The sequence below is a fragment of the Hipposideros armiger genome, unplaced genomic scaffold, assembly GCF_001890085.2.
Source record: "Hipposideros armiger isolate ML-2016 unplaced genomic scaffold, ASM189008v1 scaffold_633, whole genome shotgun sequence".
Taxonomy (NCBI): domain Eukaryota; kingdom Metazoa; phylum Chordata; class Mammalia; order Chiroptera; family Hipposideridae; genus Hipposideros; species Hipposideros armiger.
Genome location: NW_017731983.1, coordinates 453,215 through 468,841, shown reverse-complemented (window position 1 = coordinate 468,841; position 15,627 = coordinate 453,215). Strand labels below are relative to the sequence as shown.

Sequence of the window (15,627 nt, the reverse complement as noted above, 5' to 3'; positions counted from 1 at the left end):
CTCAGCTAAAAAAAAAAAAAAAAAAAAGAACTGGACCACTTTACATATATGTTTATATGTGAATCATGACAGGTCTAAAAAAGCAGCCATCTCCATGTGCAGATGAGGAAACTGAAGCCCCAGTGTAACAGGTAGGAGCAGAGAAGGCGAGGGTCTGGTCCCAGCTCCACCTGACCCCAAAGCCCTTGTTTTGCTCCCTCTACTGTGGGTTTCGTACTGAAAATACAACAAATCAATCACCCAAGGCATTAAATGACTTAAAATTACTAGAAATCAGGACTGGCTAACGGACAGTGAAAAGCCAGGGTAGCTCTCAGAAAGGCCCACCCTGCTGCCTGGCACTACCCCAGGTGAAATATTGATTTTTGAGCTGTGGGAACTTTCAGTCTGAATGGCCCTGTCCAACTGGAAAGCGTTCAGAGAAACCCAAAACGCCTCCCACCCCATTTCTTAACCCTAGTGCCATCCCTCCTCCAAAAAAGAAAAAGATTAAGGGTGTGGAAGAAAAGACTTCTGAGGAAAGATTAAAGGAGTTGAGTATGTCTTGCTTGGCTACACAGTATATAAAAGGGATGATAACAGTTCAAAAACACTTTTAAATAAAGCCACGTGATTTTGAAAGAAAGGCAACGGGGTTGAGGGAAACCAGGGGCCAAACCTTTCTTCTACCAACTCACTGACAAACTTGGGTAAACCACTCCTCTAATTGGCAGAGAAAAATTACACTATCCCTAAGATCCTTTCCAGCTCAGGCATTCTCTAAGCCTAAGTAAATTCAGCAGGAAGGGTTTTTACTGTTTTGTTGATTTTTCTTTTAAGCAGGGCATCATTTAGAATTAGAGTTAAAACAAAAGGAAAAGAAGCCTAAGACACAAGTTCCCAAAATGTAAATGCCCATGGAAGTGACAGAGGGACCTCCCCAGAGGCCCCTTGTTCCTCTGGGTAGTACTGCAGGACCCTAACGACCAAGGGCCTCTGAGAAGCACCAAGGCAATGAAGAAGGTGGATGGAAATCAGCTCCACCCTCAGCTTCCCCACAGGCCCGGGCCCAACCTGCCCAGGCAGGAAGCCACACCCTTCAGTGGCAACTTCCGGAAGGCCCTGTAAGCTCCCTCCAGCCTGAGGGGGAAGGTTGCCGGTGGAGGAGCAAACTGAGCTGGAGAAGAATGTAAGCTACAGAAGGCGCCACCATGAGAAATGGAGGGTCAGGCTGGGGAGAAGCTCCCTAGAAGGCCTTGTCCTCGGCCGGAAGCCAGCCGAGAGCCTTTCCCGGGCCCACCTGCCCAGGCTCAGTGTGCTGTGTCCCATTCTGGGTGCTGAATCACCTCGGGCTGGAGAAACCAGTCAGCAGACTGGGGGCCTGAGAAATTCCAGCAGGAGCCTGCCTAAGTTACTTTTTAAAGAGAAATGCATCAGACACAAGAGGGCAGCTCCCCTCCTGCCTCCCAAATATTTGGTACCATCTAAGCACGAAGTTGGCGGTGGGGGGGGGTACAGGCCGGCATCCAGCCTTCAAAACCATGTGGTGGCAGGCCCATTTTAGACCCAGGCTCATTCTGTACACTCATGTGTGACTCAGGCCATTCGTCCAGGAGGCCCAGAGGCTGCCTGGCAGAGGGACACAGGCCTGCCCGAGACCCTAAAAGGGTCTTCCACTGCCTTCGCTATGGAAAACAGCCAACTCAGCAGTGAGCAGAGCCGGCAGCTTCTCCAGGACAAGAGTAAGACAGTCTTCCTTAAGGAGAGAATGGAGGCCCTCCAATTCAAAACACCTTTCTGATCACATTTTCCCAAGAATTTGGGCTTTTCCACTGTTAATACATAAAAACCACAAGCCAGATGTCTGAGGGATAACTGGGGACGAAGCGGGAAAGGGCACACTAGTGGTTGCAGTGACCCCAAGTTTAGAGGACCCAAGAGAATGAAGGCCTGGTGTCGACTTCTGGTCAGGGTGGGCTCCCCAGGAAAGGACCTCGGGTGATTTGGAGCCAGGGGAATTGTGGGAAACCTGGCAAAAGGTTATCCCAAAATACTTTCCAGACACACACTGCAGGCTTCCTTTTCTCATACAGCAAAGAAAAAGCAATCATCTACCCTTTTCCAGAATATGAGGGAGTGGATCAGAGTAGACATTTGTTTAAGGGGTTACTCTGGTGATAATATGACATCATGGAGAAAAAAACAGTACCCAAAAATGTTCCAACCACAAGAGCAAGTCAGTCCATTTTTAAAACCTTTCCTCCTTCCTTGCATACAGTAGGCACTCAATATGAGACTTGGACTCTAGAGCAATGCATTTGAAAGTTGAGACCTACAAAACTGGCCAGATAGGTAATAAAAATAAGAAAATTTTAAGCTTTTGACTATTTACGGGCAATACATATAAAAAAGCATTTAGTGAAAAGTAATGCTCAGCCCCCCACCCCCGGCCCCCACTCCTGCTTCCTGGGCCCTTTCTAGAGGCAACCAAGGCCTCGGCATCTTTCCATGCACAGAGCTGAGGTGACATAGCATGCTTCACACAAAGGGAACCCCATATATAGTACTTTATACCTAGTTTTTTCCACTTACAACATATCTTGGAAAGCGTGTCCTATCAGCACATATATAGATCAGCCTCATTTTTTTAAGGGCTGCAAGGATTCTCACTGTACAGGGATGCCATGATTTATTTTACCCTTTTGATAGACAGTGAGCTTGTTTCCTATCTTGGTCTATGACAATGCTGCAAACAATATCCCCACACCATTTGCACATTTATCTGTAGGAAGCGTTCCTAGAATTCAGACAGGACTATGCTTTGAGACATACTGTCAAACTACATTCAAAAAAGAGAGTTGTTACAACTTATACTCCTCCCATCAACAGGGCATGAGAGTACCTAAGAAACTGGGGCAACTTGGAAAAATTAAAACTACTTAATTTTTCAGTTCCCCGGCGCTCTCATGCATAATTAGTGAGCACATAAACTGCTGTGATGCCTTCATAGGTGATAATGGCACTTGCTACCAAAATCAAATGTTCCCCCAGCCAGAGCCGGAAACCAGGTCTCCAGACACTCAAGTCCAATAATCTTTCCATGCCACCCTTTGGCTGTCCCATGGGAAACCATGTTTTAGAACTAAAACGGCAGTTACTTTGCACACCTTCTGCCCAGGCCAGGGCCCTGGAATAAGGCTGCTCAGCACAAGCTCATTACCAAGTGAATCCAAAAGCATCAGCAGATGGGCCCCAGAGCCACTTGTGTTACCACTTGGGCTTCAGAGTCCATGAGCACTGCACACACACAAGCACACCTTTTCAGAAGCACAAAGATCACTGAGCCAGGAAAACCATCTACCCCTCCCCGGCCTGTTTCCTCCCAACAACCCAGGGAGTTCAGACTGAACATTTATCCATTTTCTTAAACACTTACATAGCCCCTCTCTCTCAGGCCCTTTACATACCTTATTTCTTTTAGTTCTCACATCTCACCCTGCAGGTGAAGCCCCACATTAGGGATGAGGGTAAGAAGGACACAGAGGACCGTGTGAGGCTCAGGGAAGGTTATGTGACTTGCCTAAGGTCATAATGCTAGTAAGTGGTGGGGTCAGGATAGGAACTCCGCCTAGTTCCAAAGCTCAGGACCCCACTCTTCCGAGCTCTAAGAGTGGGATTCTGTAAGTCGCAGGAGCACTGCTTCCCGGGGACAGCCAGGATTCTATTCCGTTGTCACCAGAGGATTTGAGCCCAGGGGCTCAGTGCACCAAGGGTTAAGGCCGAGAGGCAGTGACTCTGGGGCTGCACAAAGAAATTGCACTTCCTGCCCCTGCAGGCAGAGATGCTGTTTTATGCTCAGCAAATTAGGATGTTTGTTTAATTAAGACGACACACAGATTTTGTTATTCTAAATATTTCTGGACCACGATGCTAGAGAGGAAGCTATTAAGGCATTTTTTTTTCCCCCTTTACTTTGAGTTTCTGTCTCCCCCTCCAAGAGAAGGGTAGGGCCCGCCTCTGAGGAAAACAACAGCCAACCCCTCCTCTCCTTTTGAAATAAAGATGTCAAGCTGGTAAGGGCTGTCTTAAGCACTTTACTGAAGGATTAGCTACAAGAGGAAGTGAAGAAAGCACAGCTAGCCTGGTTTCCAGCAATACCCTACCAGGCTACACAACAATGCTGCATTTTTTTGAATGTGCTTTTCTCCTTTTAAAAAACTAACAGATCCTTGTTTTGTTTTTTCTGGAGCAAGAACAGCGAAAGGCAGGCTGTGATTAACATGCGACCTTCATCCTGCAAGAGAGAAGTTTTCCCATCTCCAACCCCTTAGGTTAAAAAGTTTAAGAACGAAAAACAGAAAGTCAGGGCCCTGACCCTCTCTTTCCTCTCCCCTCATGTGCCCCTGAGACAAGCAGCCCCACAGAAGACACCTCTCAGGCTGCCCTTCCCCAAGCAGAGCCTGCCAATCGGGGCACCTGGAGCTGCCCATAAGCACTGCCAGGACTTGCTGAATGTGAAGAGTAGAGCTCTCTGGTGTCACCCCGCAGCCACCTGGGGGGCACAGCGGCTCTCAAATTACATTGAGCAATCTCTTGACGCTTTTAATTACCCCTCAATTATCCACTAAATGAGCCCTCACTTTCCAACACCCAGTGCTTGCCCTCAGTTTGCCAAACCTGCAATGTGCTACTTCCTCGAAGCAGCCTCCCTCCTGGCCCCAGACAGAAGTGGCCCCTCTCCGGAATTCCTCGAGTCCTTTGTCTATGGCATGCTTGGGCCACTCATCACAGGCTGTCTTTGTATTTCAGTCATTGGGCCACTATTTCCCCTTGAGGAATGTAAACTCCCGGAGCCTCAGGATGGGCTGGCTCCTTTCTCCCAATCCCAGTGACTCACAGTACCTTTCTGGGGTCTCTGTCATGTTCACTTCACATTAGAGTCATCTACAGATTTTCCTCCGCTCTCTCCTAAGTGTCCAAGGGCAGGGGCCAGGTCTTGCTCAACCTCACCCCCCCACCATCACCACCACCACCTGGCAGAGTCCCTGGCACAGAGAAGCCAGTTAAATATTTGCCCAATTACACATCTGTGTACCCACCCCTCACCCCCTAGCAGCCTTGTATATGAATTGACTAATATTAATCAAGTGATTGTCTAAACAGGCCTTAAAGCAGCCTCCCGCCTTACCAAAAAGGAAATCAACCACCAGGTGAGTTACCAGGCTGGCCTCAGAAGTGGAGTCAGAAATGGCCACAGTGTTGCCCTTCCAGTGACCCAACAGTTACTATGAAACCCTGTTCAACCCAGAGAAGGGCGCAGTGAACCGAGTAGTGGCTAGGCCTCTCAAGTGCCCAGCGGAGCAGGACCTGGGACTTCCCAGGAACCTTTCTCCCCACACTGGCTGGGTGGGGCCGCAGACAGCAGCCCTGGCACGCACCCTGCCGCCACCTCAAGACAGCCGGCAACCTTTTCCTGGAGCGTACTCCGTTTCTATTTGAAACGGTGGGGCTCTCTGGAGGGGTAGGAGGGGGGTTCAAGTCCTGCCCTAGGAGTGGCCCCAGGACAGCATGGCGTGAGGACCCCTGCACAGGGAAGTGGAGGCGGGGATGTAGAAAACCCCGGATCTGGCCCTAGCAGGAACGATGCAACAGCCCAGGCCTAGTCCTAAAGGAACAGGACCCAGCTCCCCCCACTCCCGCCCGGGCGGGGCGGCCCCCAGGTGCGGTGGAATCAGGTGCGCGCCTGGACCGCGCAGATGGCTGCGGGCATTGCCGGGCCTCCTCTCCGGGGTAGAAGTCAAAAGTCAAAGGTTGAGGGGTTGTGGGAGAGCGGGGGAGTCCTTCCTGCCTCGCAGCCTGGTATCCACGGGGTCCCTCTTCCCCACGCACCCACCCGCACCTCTCTCGGTCCCCTCATGCGCCCGATCGCTCGCAGCCAAGCGAATAAGGAAGTCGGGAGCGGAGGGCGGAAACTGAGCCGAGTGCAATGTCTGCAGCCGACTGTCCGATTCTGACTCAGGAGGACGCCCTGACAGCTGCCAAACGGTCCCCGCCTGCCCGTTACCTCCGTTTCGAAAAGGCCTGGAAACTTCCAAAGAAGCCGGAGCCCTGAGCCCCCCACCTTGCCCCCACCCGTTTGGGTCGAAAGGACAGCGGCTCCCCGGAAGGGGTTAAAAAGTTTGCCCAACTTGGGCACTGGGCGAGGCGAGGGCGGGGCGCGTGCCCGGGCAGCAGGGGGAGGTCGAGGCTCCCGAGTGCCCCGCCGGAGAAGACGGGCGGGGGTGGGGGAGACGCAGGGTTTCCGGGGAACGCTGACCCCGAAAAGCCTTCCTCTGCTCCCCAAGGCCTCGCTTCCAGAGGCGCTTTCCCCGTGCGCCCACGCAGGGGTCCCGGTGCCCCTCGGGGAAGGATGCTGTGCCCCGGCCCAGCCGCGCGGCGTTTGCGCCGGGCCGCGCCGGTCGCCTGCCGCGCCGAGGCCGAGAACCACACGTCGGTCGGTTCGCCCCACATGCCGCGAGTCCAGTCGCCGCCGCCCCCGCCCGCCTGCCCGGGGCGGGACCAGCCGGTGGGGCTGCTCACCTGAACCTGGGTCTGCCCCGGGGAACAGGCGCTGCTTCTCCCGAGAGGGCTTTCTCGAACGCTCTGGCGACGGCGGGGTGGGGCAAGCGCGCGAGGCGGGAGCTGCAGCAGGTCAGCCAGGCTCAGCCTTCCGTGCCCTGCCCAAGAACCGCGGTGATCTGCGCGCCTCACCGCAGCCTGCTCGGCTCCTCGCCGTCTTCCCGCCCCGCCCATTCCTAGCCCTGGCGGGACGACCCCGCCCCCCGAGCTATCTCACCCACTCCAGCCCGCTACCAGTCTTGATGGACAGATATGTTGGCCTGTAAAAAGTGACAGGCGGAGCCTATGTGTCCAGATAGGTGGGGATTCATCCTCCCCATCAGCCCCCCTCCTCCATCATCTCCACCTTCCCCCGCGCTTCCTAGGCGGGAGCTCCGCCTTCTAGGGCGGGTCCAACGGATAGCCAGGTTCCAGGAGGAAGATTGACACAGCCAGAGTCCAATCAAGAGGAGGAAACTCGCAGGGCTTTTTGGGGGGGGCGGGGCCTAGGCCCGACGGGAGTGGACTGGGAAGGTCCGGGGTTCTGACACTCCGCCCCGCGAGCTGTTTTCCCTGTCCCATGTCATCCTACCAGAACAGATATAAGTACCATATATGGGAAAAGTGCTATTTTACATAATTATTATGGCCTGTGGGGCGGACATGGACTCAGCCCGGGATCTGTTGTGGGCGCCTGAGTTCGATTCCTGACTCTATAGTGTGGGCACGCTGCTGTCTTTCAGCCTCCAAACCTTTGCTCAGACGGGTTCCCTCTGAAAGCACTTCCAAGTCCCTACCTCCAAGTGATTAACTCGCACACTTTCTTTTAGGTATTTGTTACAAAATGTTTTCTTGTTTTTGTTTTGTTTTTTAGATAGGCAAAGAGTATTTTGTTGTTGTTGTTACTGCCCACTACAAAATTAATTTTTTTTTAATTTTAAGAGAATTTTTACACATATCTTTTAATCCACCTGGAATTTATTTTGATTTTGGAGTGAAGAGGAAATGTAATATAATTTTTGCAACAGCCAGTTGTCCACACACCATTTTCTCCACTAATTTCAGGTACCACCTTCATCACCTATCCAACTCTTATAGCATACACTTGGATCTGTTTCTGAGTTGTAACCATAGATCTTTCTGTGCGTTCCTGAGCCGGTTTCACAAGACTTTACTGACGATAGCTTTCTAATACATTTTATATCTAAGAAGGCAAATTTCTCATTACTCTTTCCTTTTGGAATGTCTTTCCTATTATGACTAAATTACTCTTCCAAATGAACTTCAGAAAAAGTTTATGATCTAAAAGCAAAAGAAAACTGGAAAAAAAGATTTTGCTACAAAGAATTACTAACAACAATACATAAAAAGCTCTTCTCAGTCCATAAGAAAAACCCCAAATACTGCAAAATAAAAACGGCCAAAAAAAAAGGAACAGGCAATTTAAAAACAAGAAATCTAAATGGCCAATAATTATGAAAAAAGAAAACCAGTAATCAGAAATGCAAACAAAACAACATAGGATGGCATTTTTCACCTATCAAATAAAATAAAATAAGAATAAAAATGCCCTCTGTTGGCCAGGTTTAGAGATATAGATGGGAAAGTAATCAATTTTCTTTTAGAATTCATCATTAAAAAGTTGGAAAAGTACACAGATATGGGTTTAAAAGTTCTTTTCAACATTGTTTATAGTCATTAAATATTATAAATAAATGTACGATATGAGATTGATTAAATAAATTTTGGTACATCCATATGTTGAAAAATACAAAGTCATTAAAATTTTAATGTAGATTTGTATATAATGATTTAAATTATACAAGTGAGAAGGAAATTATAGAATGCTATTGTAGCAGGATTTGATTTATTTTGGGGTATTGTGTGTGTGTATGTGTCTGAGAGAGCGAGAGAGATGGGGGAGAGAGGGAGAGAGCTTTAAAAGGCTTTATAACAGTGAATAGGGATTATGTCTTGGTAGAAGGATTGTGACTGATTTTTTTCTCTTGTTTATCTGTATTTCTAACATATATGTCTTATGTCATTTTTCCAAAAATGGAAGAAAAACACTCACTTCGATGTCACCTCTTCCAAAATGTCTTCCCTGACCCTCCAGGCCAGTTAGGTGCCCCTCCTCTGTGCCTTATTTGTCTCTGTGGATCCAGAACTAACAAGGCTTGGCATAAAATGGTCCTTAGTGAAGGCTTCAGCAGGACTGAGAGAGCATCTGTTCCCTTATCTTTAAAATGAGGGTAATCGCTGGGCCTTGCCCAGACCTCAGGACTGTTGGAAGGAACACAGAGACTTGGACCTGAAGGCAGTGTACACTACAACAGAGCATTCATTATCTTTTTGTTGTTGTTGTTGTTATTACCCAACAGAGCATTATGGATAACAATCATTTCCATTTTCTTCAGGAGCCCCAGCCTCCTAGCACTACCCTCTTCCAGGGAACTGAGGTCATTAAGAAGATGGAAGTCCTCTGTTGCTGAGGCCCTGAATTCTTTCCTTGCCACCCTCTAGCCTAGCTGCATCCGTAACTAAGAAATCCCTCCTACTTGCTGTCCAGCCTCACATTCCCCCATCTCCCAAGAACCTGCACCCTTGATAGTGTCTATTCCTGTAATAGTTTATAACATAGTCCATCTATTTTGTCTCAGTGTTAAAATAGTATGGTTGGTATAGAAAATACTAAAAAGAAAGAAAATAAAAATCACCCAAACCTTATCACCACAATATAGCAACTATTAACAAACTTTGTTATTTCCTTCAAATCTTTATATACCCATATTTAAAATAAAATTGAGAGATCCACATATACAGTCACCTAATTTATTATAAAGGTGCCACTGCAAATGAGTATGGAAAAGATGGTCTTTTTAATAAAATGATGCTAGGTCAACGGCACATCCACATGTGGAAACATGAATCTTGACCCCTACCCTCACAACCATTGATGGAAATACGTAGTTTAGGATAGATCAGAGATATAAATGTGAAAAGTAAACAATAAAACTTCTAGAAGAAAGCATAGGAGAATATTTTCATGATCTTGAAGTAGGCAAAAATTTCTTAAACAAGACCCAAAAAGTATAAACCATAAGAGAAGATTGTTAAGTTAAACTTCATGAAAATTAAGAACTTCTGTTCATCAAAAGGCACATTTAAGCAAGTGAAAAATCAAACCACAGACCGGGCTAAAATACTTATAGTACACAGATATAACAAAGGACATGTATCTAGAATTTATCAAGATCATTTATGTTAAGAAAAAGACAACCCAATTTTTTTAATGAACAAATATTTGAATGAGCACTGTATAAAACAGAATATCTAATTAGCCAGTAAGCAAATGAAAAAGGTGCTCAACATCATTAGGTATTACAGAATACAAAATTAAAACCACAAGGTAGCACTAGCCCCAACCAGAATGACTAAAATGACGATACATGTTGGCAAGGATGGGGAGTTATTGGAACTTTCATAAATTGCTTTCTACAACCACTTTGGGAAAGTGTTAAGTTGTAGCTACTAAAATTGAATATACATGTAATTCCCTATGATGCAGCAATTCTATTCTTAAGTATATACCCAACAGAAATGAGTGCTTAGGCCCAACAAAGGCATAAATGTTCATAGCAGCTTAACATGGCCAGAAACTAGGAAGAGAAACATCCATGGACAGTAAAGTGAATAAATTGCATATGTTCATTCAGTTGACTATCACACAAAACGAACTAGTGTTACATGTCAAAAACAGGATGACTCAAATGTCCTTGAGCTGCTGAATGTATAAACAAAATGTGGAATAGCCATACAATGGAATACTACTCAGCAAATAAAAAGAATGAAGTACCACTACACACTGCAGCATGGGTGACCTTTAAAAACATTATGCAGAGTGAAAGGAGCCAGTCACAAAAGCCCTCATATTGTGTCATTTCATGCATATGAAATGTCCAGAATAGGCCAATCTATAGACACAGAAAACAGATTAGTGGTTGCCAGAGGCTAGGGAGAGGAAAGAATGGGAAGTTACTACTAATGGGTATAACAGGATATTTTTGAGACAACGAAAGTGTTCTGAAATTAGATCATGGGATGATTACACAACTCTGTGAATATACTTTAAAAAAAAAACAATCCACTGAATTGTATACTTTAAAAAGTCACTTTATGGTATGTGACTTATATCCAATAAAACTGTTTTTTTTTTTTAATGGTTGAATCTCAGACATACTGTTGAGTGAAAGGGTTTAGATACAAAAAAAAAAAAGTACATACTATATGATTCCATTTTATGTGACATTCTAGAACAGGCAAAGTCAATCTCTAGTGACACAGATTGTGCTCCTTGGTATTTGCCCAGAGGAGTTGAAAACTTACGTCCACAGAAAACCTGCACAGGGATGTTTATAGCAGCTTTATTCATAAGTGCCAAAACTTGAAAGCCACCAAGATGTCCTTCAGTGGGTGAATGGATAAATAAACTGTGGGACATCCAGACAATGGAATATTATTCAGTGCTACAAGGAAATGAGCTATCAAGCCATGGAAAGACGTGGAAGAATCTTAACTGCATATTATTAAGTGAAAGACGCCAGTCTGTCAAGGCGACATTCTGTATGTTTCCAACTGTATGACATTCTGGAAAAGGCAAAACCATGGAGACAGTAAAAAAAATAATCAGTGATTACAGGGGTTGAAGGGAGGGAGGGATGAATAGGCAGAGCACAGAGGCTTTTTAGGGCAGTGAAACTACTCTGCATGATACTTTAATGGAGGATAATTTTCATATTTTTTCCTCCTTCTCATCACCAGATTTCTCCAGAGAGTGAGCAGTCTGCATCAGGCTCTCAGATACTTCACCTTATTCTCACTCGCCTTGGGCCCCTAACTCCCCATGTCACTGCTATTCAGAGGTCAGCAAGCTAAATACCTCACAGGCCTTGCCTTCCTAGACAGAGTTGAAACTGCTCGACGCCCCTCCCCACCACACAGGCTTTTGCAAAACTCCCCAGAGAGGCAGGTCACCTTCCTGGTTCTCCCTCTGAAGATTGCTCCCCAGCCCGGGGGGTGGACATTCACCTGGAATGCACAGGGTTATACAGGCTATGTTTCTTCCAATTGATTAGTATATGTGTTATAGCTGTTGTTAAATACTTTATAAATATTACCTTTACCAGAGGCTCACATTGAGTGTTTTACCAGGCAGCAGGCACTGTGCTAAGTGTTCTTGTTTAAGCATTATTCTATTTAATCCTCACAGTGCCACTGTGAGGTTAGGTATGAATATTATCCCCCATTTTACAGATGAGAGAGCCAAGGCTCAAGGAAGTTAAGTGACTTGCCAAGTTCGTACAGTGGCAGAGCCAGAGTGCAACCCATCCCATGTCTGTGGACCTCAAAGCCTAGGTGCTAACCACACCATGCTGCCCACTCTTCTCAGCTCTCTTTTCTTCTCCTCCCTTCTCAGTCTATACCCTCTTTCCTGGGCTTCTAATCCAACCCCCCACTTTCAACTATAACATCCATGTGAGTGACTTCCAAATCCTTATCTCCAACCCAGCCTCATCCTGACATTGAGTCTTTTATTTTTGAGTTGTGGTAAGATACACACATAACATAAAATGTACCATCAGTAACCATTTTTAAGTGTCCAATTCAGTGACATGAAGTACATTCATATTCTCGTGCAACCGTCATCACTAAAACTCTTCTCATCTTGCAAAACTGAAACTGTATACCCATTAAACACTAACTTCCTACTCCCCCAACCCCACCCCAACCCAGCCCCTGGAAAAGCACAACTCCACTTTCTGTTTCTATGAACTTGACTACTCCAGGTTCCTCATATAAGTGCAATCATACAGTGTTTGTCTTTTTGTGACTGGCTTGTTTTCACTTAGCATATTGTCCTCAAGGTTCATCCATGTTGTAGCATGTGTCAGAATTTGCTTCTTTTTACACGCTGAGTAATATTCCATTGTATGATACACCACACTTTGCTTCTCCATTCATGTTTTGATGGACACTTACGTTGCCTTCACGTTGTAGCTATTATGAATAATGCTGCTATGAACATGAGTGCATAAATATCTCTTCCAGACCCTGCTTTCAAGTCTTTTGGTTCTATACCCAGAGGTAGAATTGCTGGATCATATGTTTGCTCTATTTTTAATTTTTTGAGGAACTGCCATACTGTTTTCCACACCAGCTGCACCATTTTACAATACATTCCTACCAACAGTGCACAAGAGTTCCAATTTCTCCACTTCCTTCCTCACCAACTCTTGTTTTTGGGTTTGGTTTGGTTTTTTTTTTAATGGGAACCATCCTAATTGGTGCGAAGGGGTATCTCATTGTGTTTCCCTAATTTGTATTTCCCTAATGATTACTGATTCTTGAGCATCTTTTCATGTGCTTATTGGCTTATTGTGTATCTTCTTTGGAGAAATGTCTATTCAAGTCCTTTGCCCATTTTTTAATTGAGCTGTTTGAAAAAAGAAAAAAAAAACAGAATTGAGTCTTTTTTTTGTTGTTGTTGAATTTTAGGAGTTCTCTGTATATTTTGGATATTAATCTCTTATTAGATATATGAGTTACAAGTATTTTCTCCCATTCCATGAGTTGCCTTTTTACTCTTTTGATGGTATATTCTGATGCACAAAGTTTTTAATTTTCATGAAGTCTAACTTGCCTATTTTTTCTTTTGTTGCATGTGACTTTCATTTTTTTTCTTACTCCACATAATTTTTATGCTAAAATAATTCATCCTAGACTAGACATAGAATATCTTTGAAAGGATACACAAGTGAGTAACACTGATTGTTCTTAGAGGAGCTGAGTGGTTAAGAAACAGGTAGACGAGGGAGAATTTTCACTAAAAAAAAACACCTTTATATCTCTTAAATTTAGACTCATATGAATATGTTATCTATTTAAATAAATCAAATTTATTTAATTTTTTAACAGGGCCATCCGAGTGGCACATTGGTTAAGAGTTCAATTGGGAGCGGGAGCTCTGAGCAGCAGGGCCCCGGTTCGGATCCCACATGGGGGTCAGTGACGCTGCTCCCTCCACAGCTAAGATGGTGAACAACAGCTCCACCTGGAGCTGGGCTGCCTTGAGTCGCTGGCAATGGCGTAGGCTGCAGCGGAGCTGCAGTAGGCTGCCATAAACTACCATTGAGAGGCCGTGAGCGGCCGTCCAACAGCCGGCGACCAACTGCCTCACCCGGGAAGTGTGCCATGATAACACCAACATGGGCCAGTGAAGCAACATCCTCCACAACTAGAATGAAGAACAAAAGGACAGCAACTTGTCTGTTCCCCTTCCCCCAATTCCCCAACGCTGTGCTCTCCCCCAATCCTCAATAAAAAATAAAAAAAATCTTAAAAAAAAAATGAAAACACAGGCTACAAATTAAAATGTAAATACAAAATAATATATACTCATTTTTTAAGTTAGAAACATAAAAAACCATTTTAAAAAAATTTAAATCACCTATACTTCTGTTAGCCAAGATTCTCGGTTTGTTTTCCTATTGTTCAGTGTCTAAGGATGAACTCCCACCATCCCCATTCTTGCCAAACCTGTCTGCATGCCTGACTTCCAGGTCTGCTCAGGTTTCCAGCCTCTCCATGCCAACCAGGCTCAAACCCAGAGGCCTCCCTTGTCCTCCCTCTTCCCTAGCTCTGGAAGCCTCACCACCATCTCACCCAGCCTTCCTTTCCTTTCACCCTCACCACCAACCCCCCTATCCCGCATGCACATACACGCGCGCACACACACACACACACACACCTCTAGTATTTGCCCTCACCTCCTTCCCAACAGACTATGAACTTAGCTTCCCAGCAGAGCTCTCCCTCACTGTCTTCCCACTTCCACCGGTATTTTCTACACCTGGAGACTGATCTTCCTGACGGCCAGCTATGAACATCAGCTCAGCGCAGACTTACTGAGCTCTTGTTACATGCCAGGCATGGTGCTAAGCACCTGGCACGCACATTGTCTCATTACGTCCTCATCTCAGTCCTTTGATGTGGGTGCTATTGTTCTCCCCCATTTCGCAGATGAGCAAGCTGGGGTTCAGAGGCATTAAGCAATTCACCCAAGACCATACGAGGTCTCTCGGGCTCTAATAACAACATTAGGATTATTATTGCTTTGTTACTCGCAACAACACAATGGTTATCGTCACTTTTTCCTCCTTATTCTACAGAGATGAAAACCGAAGCACAGAATGTTAAGCAACTTGATCAAGGTCGTTTGGCTAATAGACGGTGAGGCTGGGATTTGAACCCAGATACACTGGCTGCACAAAATCCAAAGCCTCTCACTCAGCTGCACTGTCTCAGTAAATTTGGTCCTGGCCCTCAAAGACCCAAGGGTACATCTTGACTTTCTTGTGCCCAAGAACCTTTCCAGTGCCTTACGTGTGAATGCCAAACTCCTAGCCTGGTATCCTGGGCCCCATGCCATTGTCTCTAACCTTCTGGTAAGCCCTGTCTCTCCCTGGTCCTCTACAGCGGCAGCTCACTGAGCTCTGAACCTGCCCATTCTATGAACTGGCCGCTGTCACACCACTGCTTTCACACCTTCTCTGACAGTTCTGCCCCCTGGACCCCTACCCATCTTTCAGGACCCGATCCCCCACTAGAAAGTGACATCTCCCTCCACCTGACCTAGGGCACATTAGCATCTCTCTGACAGCACTTCTCCCCTTCTGTCGTGTCTGTCTTGTGTTGCCTCGATCAGAACCCAGACTCTGCCACTTACTGAACCTGCCTGTGCCTCAGTGTCCTCATCTGTAAAATGGGGCTGATGATAGTCCTTGCAAAATCAGGTTGTTGTAAGGATGGAATGGCTTCATATACGTCAAGCACCAACAACAGAATAAGTACCAAAAAGCATTTGATGTGGTGATGGTGATGGTGATGATGATGATGGTGATGATGATGATGGTGATGATGGTGATGGTGATGATGGTGATGATGGTGATGGTGATGGTGATGGTGATGATGGTGGTGATGGTGATGATGGTG

General features: G+C 45.9%; 1 protein-coding gene across 1 annotated transcript in view; it reads right to left on the bottom strand.

The window, feature by feature from the left end:
* The window catches only part of MYH9 (myosin heavy chain 9), a 90,683-nt gene extending 83,892 nt beyond the window's left edge, over positions 1-6,791 (bottom strand). Inside the window, exon 1 of the mRNA XM_019625553.1 lies at positions 6,559-6,791. The gene's annotated coding sequence lies outside the window, so the exon portion shown is untranslated. The remainder of the gene's footprint in view (positions 1-6,558) is intronic.
* Between the last annotated feature and the right edge of the window lie 8,836 nt (positions 6,792-15,627).